The sequence below is a fragment of the Anthonomus grandis genome, chromosome 8 (genome assembly GCF_022605725.1).
Source record: "Anthonomus grandis grandis chromosome 8, icAntGran1.3, whole genome shotgun sequence".
Lineage (NCBI taxonomy): Eukaryota > Metazoa > Arthropoda > Insecta > Coleoptera > Curculionidae > Anthonomus > Anthonomus grandis.
Genome location: NC_065553.1, coordinates 34,635,186 through 34,654,376, shown reverse-complemented (window position 1 = coordinate 34,654,376; position 19,191 = coordinate 34,635,186). Strand labels below are relative to the sequence as shown.

Sequence of the window (19,191 nt, the reverse complement as noted above, 5' to 3'; positions counted from 1 at the left end):
AGCGAGTAGTACGGCAGCACATAGTTCTAGTTTTGGAAGGGTAGTCCGGTTTCTTGCTGGAGCCACTTTGGATTTGGCCTGTAGCATAGTAATATTAATCTCATTTCCACTCTTCGTTATACTGTAAATTACTGCACCGTATGCCTTTTCGGACGCATCGCAGAATCCCACCAGATTAATTTCTTGGTTGTCGTATTGGATCCATCTTGGAATTCTGATTTTTGAAATGCTGGTTGTTTCTTCTTGAAATTTTTCCCACTTCTTGTAGGGTTCTCCTTCGACAATGTCATCCCATGCTAATTTTTGAAGCCACAGATCCTGAATGATTAGTTTTGCTCGAATGGTAAAGGGTGCTAACCATCCTAATGGGTCAAATATCTTTGCGATTTCTGACAGCATCTGCCTTTTAGTGTTGCTGGTTCTTGTTATTGCATTGACTTTAAAATGGAAGCTATCATCAGCTGGACTCCATAATATTCCTAGTGATTTCTTGACCTCTTCTTCACCAATTTCAACAGTGCTCTTTTCTTTTAGCTTTTCTGGGAGTTCTTGTAGAAGGTCTTTGGAATTGCTGGACCATTTTCTCAGTGTAAAATTACCAGATTTTAGTAATTTTATTAGTTTATTTTGAAATTCCTGTGCTTCCGTGACACTGTTAGCACCCGAAAGTACGTCATCAACATAAAAGTCTTCCAGGATAATCTTCGATGCTTTTTTAAAGTTTCTTTGTTCATCTTGAGCTAGTTGGTGAAGAGTTCTTATGGCTAAGAATGGTGCCGGGCCTGTTCCGTATGTTACTGTGGTTAATCGGAATTCCTGTAGTGGTTCATCTGGATGCTCTCTCCGGACAATGCTTTGATATTCCTGATCTGCACTATCCACTTTTATTTGTCTATATATTTTTTCTATGTCTGCTATAAATCCAAGTCTGTGTTTTCTCCAGCGTAGTAGAATGTCTGCCAGGTCATTTTGTAATCTGGGTCCGGTATGCATGTTTTCGTTTAAACTTTGTTTGTTGGTCGTTTTACATGATGCGTCGAAGACTACTCTAAGTTTCGTAATTGTACTTTCTTCTCTTGTGACAGCTTGATTAGGTATGTAATATTTTCCTTGATTATAGGCGTATTTGGGCACTCTTTCCATGTGCCCAAGCCTTATGTATTCTTCCATAAATTGTCGATACTGGTCGTAGAGGCTCTTATTTTTTACAAACTTTTTCTCTAATTGTTGAAATCTTGCTATGGCTCGGGATTTTGATTCTCCTAATTGCGGTGGATACTCTTTGAAGGGCAGCTTCACTGTATAACTTCCATCCTTGTTTCTTTTTATTGTTTTTTGAAAGAGTTCCTCACACACTTGGTCTTCTGGCCTGATTTGCTGTTGACATGAGACTTCTTCTATTTCCCAAAATTTGGTCAGTTGATTATCTTCTTCTGTTCTTGATATCATGCTCTTTATTTGTAGGTGTTTACTCTTTTCACTGATGATCATTGTTTCAGAAATAATCCAACCAAATTCTGTTTTTTGTCCTATTAGTCCATCGCGTTTTTTGAGCCCTTCTAGTATTATTTTCCCGTGTTCTTCTGCTTCTAGTAGTACGTCGATTGGCCTCGTTGTATTGAATGTGGGGTCTGCCAGAATAGTATTTTCCCATTCTCCTGCGTCTATCTCGTTTAACGGTTCATTCGGGAGCGCCTTCGTAATCCTTGGTAATACTAGCAATTCGTATGTAGTCGCTGGGAAATCTTGGCCTTAATTGGACTTTTATTTTTGACTTGGAAACACTTGATTCATTGTCGCCGACTCCTCATATTTCGGCGCGTATTTTTTGTCTTGGTAAAGCTAATGCTTGTGCAGCCTCTTCAGAAATAAATGACGACTGGGAGCCTTGATCAATTAACACTCTTAATAAATGGGACGTGCCATCGTATGATGTGCCTTGTATTAGCGCTGTAGCCAGTAGAACTTCTTTTTTATCGGTATTGTTTCTTTCTTCAGCTGCGTGGTGAGTGTTTTGGGGGTGATTTCTTGAATTGTTGTTTCTTGTGTTCGATTCATTGTATCTAGAGTTGACAATATTGGGCCTAAAGTTCGGTTCGTTGTTTCTCCTGAAGCTGTTTTGGTAGTTCTGTGGCCTTGAGGTGGAGTTTCCATTTCTTGCGTTTGAAGTGGCTTGTCGGTCTTGATGTAGTAAAGTATTGTGGGGTCCACTGCAGATTTTGCAGTTGCTTGTTGCGGTGCAACTATCTCTCGAATTATGGCTTAAACATCTGGTACATAGTTGATGATCTTTTATCATCTTCATTCGGTCCATTGGTGATTGGCGCAAAAATAGATTGCAGCGCCAAATATTATGTCCTCGGTAGCATAGTTGGCATACTTGATCTCTTGGGAATCTATCTTTTTTTTCTGAGTTGAGTGCTTGAAGTGACTGAAATCTTCTTTTTAAAAATTCTAAAATGTCTTCTACTTAGAACATTGAAAGGCTAGAAGTAGCATGCCGTGGAACTATGGACAGGTTTGTTTGCTTGCAACATCTCTGATGCAATGATGCCAAATGCTTATAGATAAATGGCAAAAATCACTTTATAATATCATAAAAATGTTCAGTTGTTTCCGAAGGCTCAAAACAATACTACTGCTCGCCTTTAATAAAATATCAAGCATTTTTTTTAAAATAAATTTGATAAAATACTCTATATCAAAGTCAATATTAACTTTAAATAAATGAAAATAAAATACGAAAAAACGAGAAAACGGTAATGGCATCGCAACGCCGCTCGATCGCATTGTTGTTGCCACTGATACAAGCACTCTCTACCAGTGACGTCGCAACAAATATTTACCTGATAAATTTTTATTAATTATTATAGAGTTTGAGTATTAGTAATATTACCATTTATGAGCTATTTATGTGTTTTTTTAACGAACTTCATTAGAGGAAGGTCCTAATAAAAGGCACCATTTTTGTCAAAGCATTTTTATGGAAATTCAATATTTTATTAATATTATAGATTTCTTAATAAATCATGTTTTAAGACACAAATTATTAACATTTTGCAAAATTTTATTGTTATTATTATATTGGACAAAACTCAGTTTTACATCACTTACTTTATATCACATAATATATACTTCTATGGTGCTGACTTTTTCAAAGGGACAGTATTGATTCAGCGGAAGAGTTAAAACTACAAGGATGTTCAAATTGTGAAGGAGTTGCAGGTTTTTTATAGGTTATAAGATTTTTATTATGAGTATGACAATGGTTTTAAGACATTTAACAGTGACCTATATAATACCTAATACCAAATATTATATCATATTAATTTATACTAAAAAACAAAGCTTACCTAAGAATAAAGACTATGTACAATAGATTAGATTAGTTTATTAGTAGTAATATACAAACAAATACTTTTACAAGTCAAACAAAATATGTAGTATGTTGGACTTTTTTGAAAATCATGTTATTATTTCTTAAGTATTTAAATAATGAATTGAGACATCTAATTCAATTTCTTTGTGGCAAATTTGTTTATTGCAATCTTCGAATTTTAATTTTTTGTTCTTTATTTTTTTTCCATAATTTGGTAACAAGTGATTTAGCTTTTGAAACGGTGGAATCATCAGTGCTTAGGTCCTCAGGATATCATTTTGATTTTACCCTAGAATAATATACATAAAAATATAGTATTACCAAAATTAAAAAGAAAAAATTAAAAAAATGTATTATAATAGTCCAATTGATCAATAAAATGTATGTTATTATAAAGAATCTTTGTAATATCAGACATTTGATTAATTGCATTTAATTAAACAAATATAACACAATAAAATACTATATCACTTTTAAATAAGATATATAGAATAGGATGATACATGGCATAAAACTAGTAGTCTATTTTGAGTGTATTTTTACCTTTTCCTTGGCAGAGTCAGGGAATGTGTAGCAGTTAAACAAAAACGGCTTAGATGAGAAATAGTAATTGTTGACCTAGACCCCTCGGTTACTGTAGAACTATTAATCTCAGATGCAGTTATTGTTGATGATGAATGATCAGATCTGTAATTATACAAAATTTGGTGTATCAAGAATATTAATCTACTTTAATTATCCATACTTGTCTATATTAGCTTCACTGTTTGTACTATATACCATTTTGGAAGCTAAAGAAGTTTTTGCACTCTTTAGGAAAGCTACCCCTGCAGCTTTGAAGGATAAATCACTTGGTAAATTAACTGAATTATCGGCTGCTGTGTTTTTAACCAGTGCATCAGAAATCCTAGTAAAAAAATAGTTTTACATACATACCTAATTTAATAAGTATTAGGTATAAATAAAGCTTATATGAGTAACACTAATCCTTTTTTTGACGATTTTTTTATACTAGAAAAATATATTTAAAAAAAATTACCTTTGAGGTAGAGCTGATTTTTTTAATAAAGTCTGGCTACTGATAATATTATCTTCCTTATATAAGAAATCACTTCTAAGAATGTGATCTGAACAAACAAATATGTTTTGTTTAATTGTGTTGATTTCCATTAATAAAATCCATTGTTCCCTTTGGGCATATATTAGGCAATCTATGATAAGTATTTGATATTTAACCAAAAAGCAAAAAAACTTACAGTAATGAATTAATATGTGGTGAAAATTACTATATATATTATTGTAAGTTGCAATGTGATAAAACAAAAAAAAAAATTATCGACCAAATTTTAGGGAAAGACAAAATTAACTTTATACATAGATATCAATATCTAAATAAATTTCAAAATTCTTTAAAGGTAATAAAAAATTAATAATTTCATCTATGTACCTAATGTCTATATTAAAAAAACATAACTATACATAGATAGGTACATGGGTATTAGGTATGTTTTCTTTCTACCAAAACAACAAAAGAAAAACATAAAATCCTGTAATAAAACCAGGGACAAAATTCTAGTTTTATATTTTTTATAGCCTATTGATAGATGAATATGTTCAAAAAAATATTTAGATTTAAAACTATAAATATTTTGGTATTTTACGCACACTTTCACATTCAAGTTTTTATTAGGTTTATCTATAAGATCCCCTATTCTACGTTTATGATGATGGTTACCCCATGATGTGATGTTATGATGTGTTGTGAAGTATCGGTACTTACTTGTGAAAAGAACAGCTTGAATCACCTTTTTATCATGATGCGGCACAAACGACACAAGTTTTTCCCATCCTAGCAATTTAAAAAAACACTAAAATGTGGCCTTTTTCTTTTTGAAACCGAAAATTAAAGAAAATACACGAATCCCGAAAATAAACAAAAAGCCGTTTGACAGATGACACTACGCGTATGGCTCAGGCGCTTAAGCTTCAGTGTTGTCGCTTCAAATTTTTTAGAAGCAGTTTTAGGGATAATAATGTTAATAATTTTGTTTTTTTTTTGGCTTAAGGATATTATATTTATTCTTAAAATAAATTAATTGTAGTATTTATACTTTTTATTTTAAATTTTCCTATAAAATACAACACAAATAAGTTAAATTAACGTTATAATGGTTGTTAAAATATAGCTAAAAATTTCCTCCGTTGGAAATTTGCGGCGACTTGACAACAGAGAATCGGCAAATATGTTTGTAAACAAAACACCCCTCTTGCCCCTGTGCACATGTTGGACTCAAACAAAGTTGTTGTTTACTAATTCTAGCCTTTCAATGTTCTAAGGTCTTCTAGTGTGGCGACTTCTAGAGGGTCTTCTAAAGTTTGCTCGTAGATTTTTGTCGTTTCCTGGTCCCATTTTCTGCATATTATTCTTCCTACTATCGGGTACCACGATGACGTGTCGTAGCCTAGATTCTTAATGCCTTCTAGGCATTCGGTTGTGACATCATACAGTTGTTTAAGTTTTGGCACTGATTCGTACGTAATTGTCGGAAACTCATAAATCTTGTCTACTAATTTTGATACAATGAGACGTTTGTTTTGATATCTCTGCTTCAATAAATTCCATGCTGCGGGGTAGTTTCCATCTGTTGCAAGTAGGTGCTTGATAGTGCTTTGTGCTTTGGCGGCAACTCCTTTGTAGATGGAGACAGCGTCGTGAGCGGCTGCTCCTGGTTCAATTAAAAACTCGAAGGACCATGAAAAAATCTAGGGCTTTTCCCTAAACCTTTTTTTATTCCCTATTACCCTATAGCAGCCTCACTATAGGTTTACAGACAAGGGTGGCTTGGCCGTAATAGGTTGAGTAGAGAACCACGTGATTGTAGAATTCAATACTGGTTTATTCACAAAAATTAACAACTATTTATATCAGTCTTAAGATAACAATTCGAGGTAATTATACAAATCAAGGTGAGCATCGTAATCATGATTTTAACTATTTACTAATTTCGACCTTGCGAACTTATAGCAAACGTGAGCTTAAAATCCATCGCAAACACCTTGACCGGCTAATATAAACAATTTTATATAAATATGTATGAATATTTAAAACTACCAAAAAATGTAAAATATTTAAAAAATGTCGTTTAGACAATCTAGAAAACTGATGTTTCTGTAAATTTTGCTGAATTAACCTAATAAAAAAATAGCTGATTATTAAAGTAGAAGTAAAATCTGTATTGTTGTGACGAATTCATAATGAGTTACTTATTATATGGGGTATTACGTCACTTATAGCAAAAATCAATTTAGAATTTTTTTTTTTTTATTTTACACGCTCAACAATTGAAAAGAAGAAGAAAATAGACTTATTCACGTATTTAAAAGAAATATGAACTTAAATCTGTAACGATACCGTTCGATATACTTAATTTAATTTAAGTTCAATATAAGTTTTAAATACAATAATTTACTTGAGGTATAATAGATTTTTTTATATACCTAGGAGCTGAGGTTCAATCTATTAATCTCTGAGCTCGTTTCTTCTTTTCAATATCCTACCTAACTTTGTTATGAATATTACAATTAAAAAAAGGTAAAAAAAAAAAAAAAAACAACAAGAAGACCTACTTTTTTTTAAAATACCTAATTTTAACCAACGTTTCGGTAATTATATCTACTACCGTTATCAAGGTAATTAAAGTAAAATTAAATTAAATTAAAAATAAAATATACTTATCTTTCAAATTTTCAGTAATGCAGTCTCATCAAAATTTCTTTTCGTTAGGTAGTTAGAAGTTAGGTAGGATATTGAAAAGAAGAAACGAGCTCAGAGATTAATAGATTGAACCTCAGCTCCTAGTTATATAAAAAAATCTATTATACCTCAAGTAAATTATTGTATTTAAAACTTATATTGAACTTAAATTAAATTAAGTATATCGAACGGTATCGTTACAGATTTAAGTTCATATTTCTTTTAAATACGTGAATAAGTCTATTTTCTTCTTCTTTTCAATTGTTGAGCGTGTGAAATAAAAATTTCTAAATTGATTTTTGCTATAAGTGACGTAATACCCAATATAATAAGTAACTCATTAAAGTAGAGACTAATCCGAACCTTTTTTATTTGAATAGTTTTGCTGTATCTCTAAAAATAAAGTGGTGGGGGGTGTTCAAAAGTTGGCTTAAAACACACCCTGCATACTAAAAACGCCTTCGCCGATTTTATCAAACTTGGGCTAGTTGAAAAGAGCTATTATTAAGCTACGAATATTATTATATTTCATGTTTTGTTAGTTTTACATCTCGCCGCTAGAGGGCTTTTTTCGGCTTTCTGACACAAATGACTAATTTTCTCAAAAAACTTAAATGCAATGGTATACATTTTTTTATACAAAAAAATAGCTTAATGACGCCTAAATATGCTTGCGAAAACCGCATCTTAATATCTTCATCCTAACCTAAAATTTAGGCCAAAGAAAATTTTATATGGAAATCCCTTAATATTTATAAAAACTACAAAATAATTTATTTCGAATTTCTTTTATAATGTAAGTTGTGGCCCTATAAAGGACCGATTTTAAAAAGAAAGGGTTTTAAGTTTTAATGCCCCCGTAAATGCTCCAATGCTGACCATCACGCTCTATGCATTGCTGAAGCCTCTCATGGGTAGATAGAACTGCAGCTTCAATTTCGGCTCTCGGTATGGTATGTATTGCATTACGAATGCGGTTTTTCATATCTTCTCTAGTCGTAGGCTGAGTCTGGAATACAATGTCCTTTAACCGCCCCCATAAATAGAAATCAAGACAGGTTAAGTCTGGGGATCGCGGAGGCCATGGAAACAGGCTTCCTCTTCCAATCCACCGCTGTTGAAAAATGTTATTAATATGCTCTCACACATTCCTAGCAAAATGTGCTGGACAACCATCCAACTGCAAAAACAAATTTTGCCAAACTTCCAGTGGGACATCTTCCAGCAACAACGGTAATTGATTTACCAAAAAGTCAAAAAAAACATTGCCGTTTAGAGATTGCTCAAAAAAATATGGTCCAATAATGTTGCCTCCAAGTATACCACACCACACATTTAAACTCCAGCGCCCTTGGTGCTGAACTTCGCGCAACCAATGCGGATTTTCTGCAGACCAATAATGCATGTTATGCAGGTTGACTCTACTGTCACTATTAAATGTGGCTTCATCGGTCCAATGAATTTTAAATAAAAAATCTCTGTCCTCGCGTATCATGCCTAATATCCAATGGCAATAGTCCAACCTACGGTCAAAGTCTGCTTCTTCCAATGCCTGATGTAAATTAACATGATATGGGTGCATTCTATAATTATATTAAAAAAAAAAACTGAACTTAAATAAATCCATATATGGCGATGGCTATTAGAATTTACCTATTGTCCTTCAAAATATTTTGAATCGTTGTTCTTGATATGCCTAATTCAAGGAATAATGCTCTTGTGCTAACATGAGGATTTCCTTCAATATATCCCAGTACGCTGTTAATATTGTCCACATTTCTTCTAATTCTTGGCCGTTGAAACCTAGGCCGAAAACTACCATTGGCTCGTAAGTTCGCCACTAATCGGGGAAAAAATCCAACATCGCAAGGACTTCGATTTGGATATCGAGCAGCATAAACTCTTTTTGCTACTGCAGCATTTTGAAGACATTCAAAATAAGCCGCAAGCATATCAACAGCTTCATCGTTCGTAAAACGCATTTTGCAAAAACCAAAAATGCTCAAGTAACGTAAAACTTTTGACAACTTACTATTGACAATTTGAGGAATGTTTATAATTTGAGTAGACATTTATTTTGTTGCATTCCATGGCCTGCTTTCTAATAATTATTTTTTTCGTATTATATCCATAGTGAATATATAACATAAAATAGGTCTGATTTTTGAAATAAGCATTATTAATACTTACTTTTTGGTGATATTAGGTAATATTTTTAAAAATGGTAAATTTTGTTTTCAAAAGTAGTGAATTTTAAAAAATTCCAAAATAATTAGTATAAAAAAATTAAAATTTAAGGGTATAAAATATATTTTAGGTTAGGAACAAGATATCGAGTTGCGGTTTTCGCAAGATTATTTAGACATCATTTAGCTATTTTTCTATGAAAAAAAAAATTATATCAACGCATTTAAGTTTTTTGAGAAAATTACTCATTTTTGTCAGAAAGCCGAAAAAAGCCCTCTAGCGGCGAGATGTAAAACTAAAAAAACATGAAATATAATAATATTCGTAGCTTAATAATAGCTCTTTTCAACTAGCCCAAGTTTGATAAAATCGGCGAAGGCGTTTTTAGTATACAGGGTGTGTTTTAAGCCAACTTTTGAACACCCACCACCACTTTATTTTTAGAGATACAGCAAAACTATTCAAATAAAAAAGGTTCGGATTAGTCTTTACTTTAATAATCAGCTATTTTTTTGTTAGGTTAATTCAGCAAAATTTACAGAAACATCAGTTTTCTAGATTCAAGATTGCAGTTGCGCCCCCTAGCGGCCGTTTTAGAAACTTGAAAATATTTTCCAGGTCATTTTCTTGGCCATTTTAGTAATAAATTTTTTTATCGCAAGCTTCTACGATGAATAGTTTCCCAGATACAGTACCTCGCATTCTTATTTGGCCACCCTGTACAAAGAAATAGTGAGGGGGATTGACGGATGCCCTGCGATGTCAAAGGTTAGAGGGTGGACATACGGCAAGTACGTAGAACCCCCGCTACAAAGGGTCCAATGATATGGTGTCCGATAATTCCCACGAATACATTTGTTATTTGGGGATATTGTGTCCGAGTATGAACAAAGCGATGTTCATTTTCTTGGCTCCAATACCGACAATTTCGAACAATTGGTTTATTGTTGAGGGTAAATGTACGTTCATCGGTAAAACAAATATTTCTTAAAAAATTCCTATCATTATTTGCTCTTTCCATCATTTCAAAACAAAATGCCATTCTTCGCTCTTCATCTCCTACCTGCAGCTCTTGATGTTTTTCGAATTTATACGAATAATATTTGTGTTTTTTTTTTTTAGTGCGAGATACCGTTGCATGATGTTTATTTACCTTTTGCCCAAGAACCCTCGTACTAACCATATTATTTTCCTCCACACTCGGTAGAATATTAAGATCTCTATTCTCTCTTTTCTCGGCTCTATTTTCGTTGTCCTGAGTTGAACATTTACAATTATTTATTACGGTACTTTTGGACTCGAACTTATTGACAATACGTTTAATAGTTGAAATGGACGGAATGGGCTTGGTGGGGAAATAAACTGAAAACATTTCAGATACTGCTCTAAAACTGTTTCCCGCATAATGCCACTTAATTATGGCTATTTTTTCGTCGATTGAATAATTCAAGACTGCCACTGATTTATTGACACTTTTCCTCACGTCAGTGACAATATTCTTTTTACTGGTGCCCGTTTGGTTTTACCTGAACCGAAAATTTGGTCATTTTGCAATTACATTTAATTGAATAATTCAAGATTCGCTTATTAAAATTTTTTGAAACTTTGCACGAGGGTTTGTCAGATTGGTCTCTTCAAAAAGTTATCTTACATTTTTTCTGTAAAATGTACAGGGAAGCCAATAATTGACTCCCTTAAAATTTACATGGGTTTTCCTATGTTCCGCTCGGCGACGTACCACCATTAACGTGATTCTGCAGTAATTGGAATAAAGACATGAGCGTCGCGTCGCTCCTCTGTGTATTCTAAACTGTCTTTATCAGAGTTAAAGCTAATGGTTGAAGAGCTGTTATCATCATCACTCTCATGACACATAAGATTTTGATTTGTGAAAAATATCGCATTTAATTTTTGATAAATTCTAACCACGACTACTTATTATATAGCTTTATACAAATCGACTAAGAAACTGAGTTTTCACTTAGCCACTTACCACTGCTTCTGGACATAGTCTTAGCAAAGCAAGTCATTAATATTCTAACAATATGAAAAGTAAGTATGCCTAACTCCGAATGTATCCTGTCGATTTACAGAGATTTAAAGGGGAGAAATGGCTTGATTACATGTTTTACTTTTTTGCGGAAGTAAAGAAATCAAAGGAGAACAATACAAAATCTCGGTCTCAAAAAAATTTTTAATTTGTTAGAGTGTACACGTGTTTCGCTCCTAAGAGCATCATCAGACCTAAAAAATAATGTAAACAAAACCAAATAAAATTACAAAAAGATCTTAAAGTAAAACAAAAAAGTATACCTCAAGAAGGATAAAAACACTGACCCGACTGGGTCAAATATACACACACACTGAACGGTAAAATATAAGTTTAAAAAACTGACGTCAAAAATATGTAAAAAACAATAACATAGAAGTTTAATACAAGAAAATAATAAAATAGTATGAAGGAACTATCGAGATTTGAACCTACAACCTTGCAGCAAGACTGTTACTGTTTGCTGCGTTGACCGCTAGGCCACACCGTTCATGCGATAGCTTAAAAAGAAAGGAGGAAACTACAAGATGTTATTAAGGAGGAAAATTCAACAAGTGTACAAGAACATTTAGGTCTGGTGAACAAGTTTAAAGCCACCGATACTGTCGAGACCAAGTCAGCGTTTGCCAATCATTTATTGTCAACAGGTCATAATTTTTCCTACACCAATAATGTGGCAGTGGTTCATGACTGCCAGAAGGGCAAAAAGCTGGATCTTCTAGAGAAGCTAGAGATTACAAGAGCGAAAAAGAGTCCAGGTTTAATTTGCGTTAACGACGTGTTCAATTTTGAGCCGGGACTCATTTTTTAAGTCTGATGATGCTCTTAGGAGCGAAACACGTGTCACCACTCTAACATATTAAAGAATCTCTTGAGACCGAGACTTTGTGCTGTTCTCCTTTGGTTTATTTATATCAAGGTCTATTTAAGAATATGGACGACTTCTTTCAAAGTAAAGAAAGATTATAGAAACTGTAATTGGAATTGTCAAAACAGTAGGTTGCCAGAGGTAGTTCTGTGTATAGGTCTCCTGATGGACTTGTCAAGCTCCACCGGGGGTTACCAGAGCCCAATAGCCTTAGAAAAACCGATAAGGCTCTCTGGTCTAAAGAACTTAGTCACTCGGTGCACTGAAACTGAGGCGCGTGAATGATGGGCATTCCCCGACCACATGGTCAACGGTTTCATCCTTCTTTCAGCACCATGGTATTCAGGGTTGTCCGCAATACCGATGGTATGGAGATGGCTTCTTAAGTGACCTGTCACTAGCCGAATTTCGCATTTTTTAGGCGTAGTAGATTTTTGGTGAGACAGGCAGAGGGCCTATACCAATTATGGGTTTCGGCCCGTTCGGCACATTCCCGGATCCCAGTCTGTCAAGAGAGTCCGCTTCCTCATTACCTGCATGGCCTGTGTGGCCAGGTACCCAGACGAGCTGGAACCTGCAGCCAACCTGCACCAGTCATTTCAGGACTTCAGCTCTGTTATTCATTCTGGAGCCATCTGTGTACCAGATGGTCCTCCTATTTAGCAATGCAGGTCTGATGGAATACTGCCACTCCTCTCTGCCTGCAATGTGTGCCACGAGGAAAGATTACTTATTTTTCTATTTCAGGTTCGGAATAGTCATATATTGTTAGCAACCTTGTGCTCTGTACAAATCGGAGCTGGAGAGCTGGAGCTAGGATTAAGGGCTGAGTTGAAGCATGAAAAGTGGGTAGTTTATCTTCTTTTTTAAGAGAATCTCCTCTAAGATCCCTGCTTATTAATTGAAAGCTGCCATTTGGTAAAAACCAAAACAGTCTTAGGGTCACTAAAGATTTATGTGTCAAACACTTACCTGCCAGACTATGGAAAACTGAATACTAATTGCTTATTTACAATCTTTTATAATTTTTAAATAAGTTTGAAGGTCTTAATGATTTTTGAAGATTCTCACCACGAATGTTTCTCCACCATGAATTGGCGTCACCTGTTCAGTACGAGAAAAACTTCTGACAACGTAAATTTCTTTAGTTGTCATTATGTTCTCCAGATACGGTAGCACATATAACCACTGATATTCAAAATTGTTTCTCAACAAGTGAATATATAACTGCATTATTTTTGGATATAGAGGGTGCATATGACTTAAATATACTAAAACACAAATTAATAACTTTCTTTCTTATACCAGAAAATTTTGCACAATCTATTATTTCATTATTTTGCGTAAAACAAGTTTTCATAAGAAATGCTCACAATGAAATAGTTGGCTCTATATTCGAGTATATGGGTTTACCCCAAGGCTCAGTTTTGAGCCCTTTTTTTCTTAACATGTATACTAGCGACTTACACACCTTATTATTTAAATTTAGTTTAGTACAGTATGCTGATGATTTTTGTATATACAGTATTGACAAAAAATATGACCAATGTTGGAACAGTTTGTGTGAGATGTTTAATATTATTAGAAACTGGTCAGTCATAAATGGTTTTGAAACATCTATTAAAAAATCAAGTGTATGTATCTTTACACATCACAATACTCCTAACATAAGTTATATTTACTTAACGAATGATATTAGATTACCTTACATAAATGCAGTAAAGTATCTAGGCATAATTTTAGTCAAAAAACTTAATTGGAAACAACAGATCAACAGTATCATTTCTAAATGTGAACGAGAATTAAATTTTCTAAGATATGTCACTAAAATTTGGTGAAGCTGTGATGTATCAACAGCCTTAGTTTTCTATAAGAGTTACATAAGATCAATTATTGACTATGGATCCTGTCTTTATGGTTCTGCTTCAAATAGTTTGTTACAGAAAGTTGATATCATACAATATAAAGCTCTGCGCATTAGTTTAGATGCTATGTATTCTACTTCTATACGGGCACTTTTAGTTGAAGTATTGGAACCTCCTCTTTATTTGCGCGGAAGCATGCTAAGTGCTAAGTTCCTTATTAAACACACCAATTCCTAAATACAAATCTTTTATATGAGGTAAATAAATTAAACATTCAATATTTAACAAATAAGTATTGGCTACATAAAAACTCCCCTCCGTTTTGTAAGGTTTTTCGGGAGATACAAGCAATATTAGATTTAATTATACCCTTTGAATTAACAAAATTTGATTTTTTCGCTGCTGAAATATGCGTGGTTAAATATCCTTTACTTACTGATAGCTCCATATTAAATAAAAACATACTTAAATTAGAATTATCACAACACGATAAGAATATACATATACAGGGTGTCCCATTAATGCGATAACGGACGATAGCTCCTTATACAGTGATACAAAAAAAAATTATACAAAGTTACTTTACTGTCTAAGATGCATAACATACATACAGGGTGATTGATAAATGATACACAACTTTTTTAATTTAAATGGAACACCCTATATTTTATTGCATTTTTGGATTGCTTTAAAAATTCTGCATACCTTTTATTAAGCATCGTCTATACCAAAACTTACCCGTTTGTGAGATATTTAATATTTTATCAAAAAATCGACGTTTGCACGTCTCCACAAAAACAAAAATAATTCACTCATTTGAGATTCTACAAGCCAAATCAATTTGTAGGTTGTTAGTGCCTACTTACACTTACTTTATGGTCCTATGAGAATTTGATAATATTCTACAGGGTGTTCGCAATACTCTATCCAAAACCAAAAAATGTAAACAACCATATCTTATTTTTCTCAAATGGAATGACCCATATTTTTTTATCTTAAAATGTACACAATGTGATAAGCTTTCTTTTTTGTTAAGCATGTCCTATACCTATCTGTAATAGTTAACGAGTTTTTTACACTTTTTCCTAATTTCGCCCTTAAAATCCACAATAGTCGCGTTTTAATTTAAAAGAAGTTTGCTTAGTTAGCCATGGAAATAACAATTGAGACACAGAGATATCCGAATGCGGAACGACATCCAAATCGATTGGCATTTGAAAGACTAAAGGAGAAATTTGAAAGAACTGGAAATTTAAATTATGAAATGTCACAAAGACAAAAAACAGGGTCAAATCTACAAAATGAAATGCTTGTTATGCAAGCCCTAGTAGAAAATCCGTATGTCTCTTGTAGGCAAATTGAAAGGCAGTTGGACATTAAAAAATCCACTGTTAATAGAATCACCCGGAAACATACATTTCATCCATATCACGTACAGCTTGAACAAGAATTAAGCGATGAAGATTTTGCTAATCGCCGAAACTTTTGCCGCTGGGCTTTGCATCAAATCCAACTGCAACAGTTTTGACTTTGTGTTATTCACTGATGAAGCGATATTCCACAAAAATGAATTTGTAAACCGACACAACTTCCATTATTACAACAATGTAAATCCAAGGCATGTGATACCACTGGATCATCAACATAGATGGTCACTTAATGTATGGGCTGGTATCATTGGGACAAAGCTTCTTGGACCATATTTCTTTGATGGGGCAGTGAACGGTCAGAACTTTCTACATTTCTTGCAAAATGAATTCGAAGAAGAGCTGGATGATTTACCGTTACAAACAGTAAGACGAATGAGGCTACAATTAGATGGAGCACCTTCTCATTTTAGCCGTGTTGTGAGGGCCCATCTAAATGACCATTTTCGAAATAAATGGATTGGTAGGAGAGGACCAGTTGCTTGGCCGGCCAGATCTCCTGACCTCACAAAATTCGATTCTTTCTTGTGGGGGTTTGTGAAAAATCGGATTTATCAAAGGCCTGTTACCACCAAAAACGACATGAAGCAAAGAATTCGGAATGTTTTTCAAGAAGTAACTAGAGAAATGTCACAGAAAGTAAGCAGTTCTTTTGTTAAACGAATTCGTTTGTGTGATCAACACCAGGGTGGACATTAGGGTGGAGCGAATTTTTGATTTCTGGAATTTTAATTACTCTGTATGCTTAATAAGTGTCTATTGTAGTCGTTAGTAAGCCAAAAAAAACTTAACGTCAGAAAACAACTTCTTCGGCTGCCGAAAGTGCCTTAAAATTTCGGAAATTATTATGTTTTTTATTAATTTAGCGAATTATTTATTTCTTAAAATTTAACCAGCCTGTATGTTTAAAAGGTGCCTATTGTACTCTCAAGTGAGCCAAAAAAAACTAAACGTCCAAAAACAATATCTTCGGCTGCCGAAACGTCCTTAAAATTTCGATAATATAGAATATAGAATATAGAATCCCATCTATCTTTAATTATCAGAGGGAGCCCAAGACCCTTGAATCGTGTGAAAATTTACCAGTCGTACAGTTTAAGAAAATTGAAACTATTTTACCATTAGTTGATCTAGAAACCGTAAGTACCGATGCAAATTATTTATATGAGATGTATCAAGGAATCTCTACTGGGGTTTTAAAAGACGATTGGGCTCTAAAAGCGCCAGGGAAATTGTCACACTCTAGATGGCTTACCACAGCCAATAGAGTCCTAAGGTTACACGTTGCTACCAATGAGCCCTCTCAAAACCTTAAAATGTTAACAGAGTTTATAGTAAAAGAGTATGCCGTATGCTGGTTTCAAATTAAATGCCATTGGTCATGTAAGGCTCAGCGCCCACAGAAGTGGCGGAAGTCTGGCAGCGGCGTGGTTCTGGCGAGTGGCAATAGAAAGATAATGTAAATGAATTAAGCAACGCACACTGAGATGGCGTGGTAGCGGTGCAGAAATGGCACGCCATATTGTAACCACTAGTGGTGCATGGAAAGCGGCATGCCAGTCCGATCTCGTTCGTTGTTTTGAATGTTTTCATAGTTTTGACATGAAAATGCGGGATGATTTTGAATTTAATGTTCGCTTTGTCGAATTAGTTGAATTAAAACCATGTTTATATGATTATAATCGACCTGATTATTGCAACAGAACTGCACAAGATGCTGCCTGGAATGAAATCTCGAAAACAATTAAGGAAACAGGTAATTTTTAATCCAATAATTTATTATAATAAGTAAGGTTATAGTTACAACTCAAAAAATGTAGTAGAGGTAACATGGTATTGTAATACCTAATAAAAAATTGTAATATCCTTGGTTTGGAATGGGAGAAATGTTACAAAAGTAGTTACAAAGCCGATTTCTTAAATTTTGTGGAGTGTTTCTTTGTATTTGCAAATCCTGAACAGGTATGTGCTGAATATTGTTTGGTTGTTTAGGTGTGGAAAAAATTCCATCGTAAATACGAATAAAATTATGTAAAGCACATATTGCTAGGATTATTATATCAATCCTTTTCGTTTTCATACAGATGGGCGTTTGCAATATTCCAAATTTAGTACTTAACATACCAAAGCAGCATTCCACTGATTTGCGTCCCCGAGAAATTCTGTAATTATACATTCTTCTTTCATTGGTAAGTTGATTGCGGGCAAATGGTTTCATAAGATCCCTTCTGAGCGGAAATGCTTCGTCACCTACAAAGTAGTAGGGAAAACCAATATTTACATCTTCACCAGGTAGAGGAGTTGGATCTGGTATATTAAGTTCTCCTCGAACCAGACACTTTCCAAATTTACTTTCTTTTAACGCACGCCCATCGCTGTTGCGGCCATATTCACCCACATCTACAGAAATAATTAAGCCATCTGCGTCGACAACAGCTAACAGCACTATAGAAAAAAAACCTTTATAGTTGTGGAATGCAGATCCTGAATTTGGGAGTGCTTTTATCCTAATGTGCTTGCCGTCAATGCTCCCAATACAATTAGGTAAATTCCATAGACTATAAAAGCGTTCAGCGATATCCAACCATTTTTCACTAGTCGGTTTTGGTAAAAACTGTGGCTGTAGAGTTTTCCATAACATCTTAGCTGTGTGATAAACAATTTTTCGTATTGTTGTATGTCCCCTTAAAAAATAAAATTGTAAGGACTTTAAGATGAGCCCGTAGCAAAGTATCTGAAACGACACAAAGGAAAAACTGTTAAAAAAAAGTTTCCAGAATATGTTTTTGACTTTTTTCTTACATAAACCAGCAGCATATAAAACTTTTTTTTTGTTTTAGTAAATGATTGCAAGGATAGATGGAAAACTATCCAGGGAAGTTTTACAAAATATTTAAATAAAAAAGTTCCGTCGGGATCCTCAGCAAAACCAATCAAACCCTACTATTTAGCTGAAAATTTACATTTTTGACAACCATTCACAAAATCAAGAAAATCATTGGAGAATACTAAAATGATTCAAGAAGAAAGTATCGCAAATGAAATTGATTCGAGCAAGTCTGGCAGTGAATTAGAGGCGCCTTTAAGTGACACCAATGAATATGGGGAAAAAAGTAGTTCAGAAGCTGTGCACGCACCAAAAAAGAAGAAAGAGACAAAAAAATACCCTACTTTGCAAGAAGTCAATTCAAGTGCTTTTGAATATTTTCAAAAGAAACAAACTAAATTACAAGAATGTCCTGAAAAAACTGAGGATCCGGAAAGGGCATTCCTGATAAGTATGCTACCGGACATGAAAAAAATGACCGATTTTCAAAAAAGAAAATTTAAAATTGGCATTTTGAACTTGGCTGGAGAAATTTTAGTCGAAAATCAGACATCATTCTAATGTTCAGCAAATGATTTCACCGCTTAGCGAATCTTCCTCAAACCCTTCCAATATACAAGTTTATTCTCCGGTTAATATCACAATGTCAAATCAACCAGCAAACGAAAATAGTCGAACATACCATACACTACAAACATTACATGGAACCGATTTTGAATATACTACTAGTTTTTCGAATCAGCAGCCTCAAGGGTATTCATATGACTAATTTTTATGTTTGTCTTTATGTGTTCATATTCATAAATTTCATAATAAAATTTATTCGTGAATTTT

General features: G+C 33.9%; 1 protein-coding gene and 1 long non-coding RNA gene across 3 annotated transcripts in view; one reads left to right on the top strand and one right to left on the bottom strand.

Moving 5' to 3' along the window:
* LOC126739056 (uncharacterized) overlaps nt 1-19,191 on the top strand; it is a 782,471-nt gene that overhangs the window by 300,017 nt on the left and 463,263 nt on the right. The window lies entirely within an intron of this gene.
* LOC126739074 (uncharacterized) lies at nt 3,528-4,435 on the bottom strand. The gene is made up of 3 exons (XR_007661540.1): nt 4,125-4,435; nt 3,923-4,066; nt 3,528-3,668 (listed from the first exon to the last, which is right to left on the bottom strand). It is a non-coding gene; the product is annotated as an uncharacterized LOC126739074 (long non-coding RNA).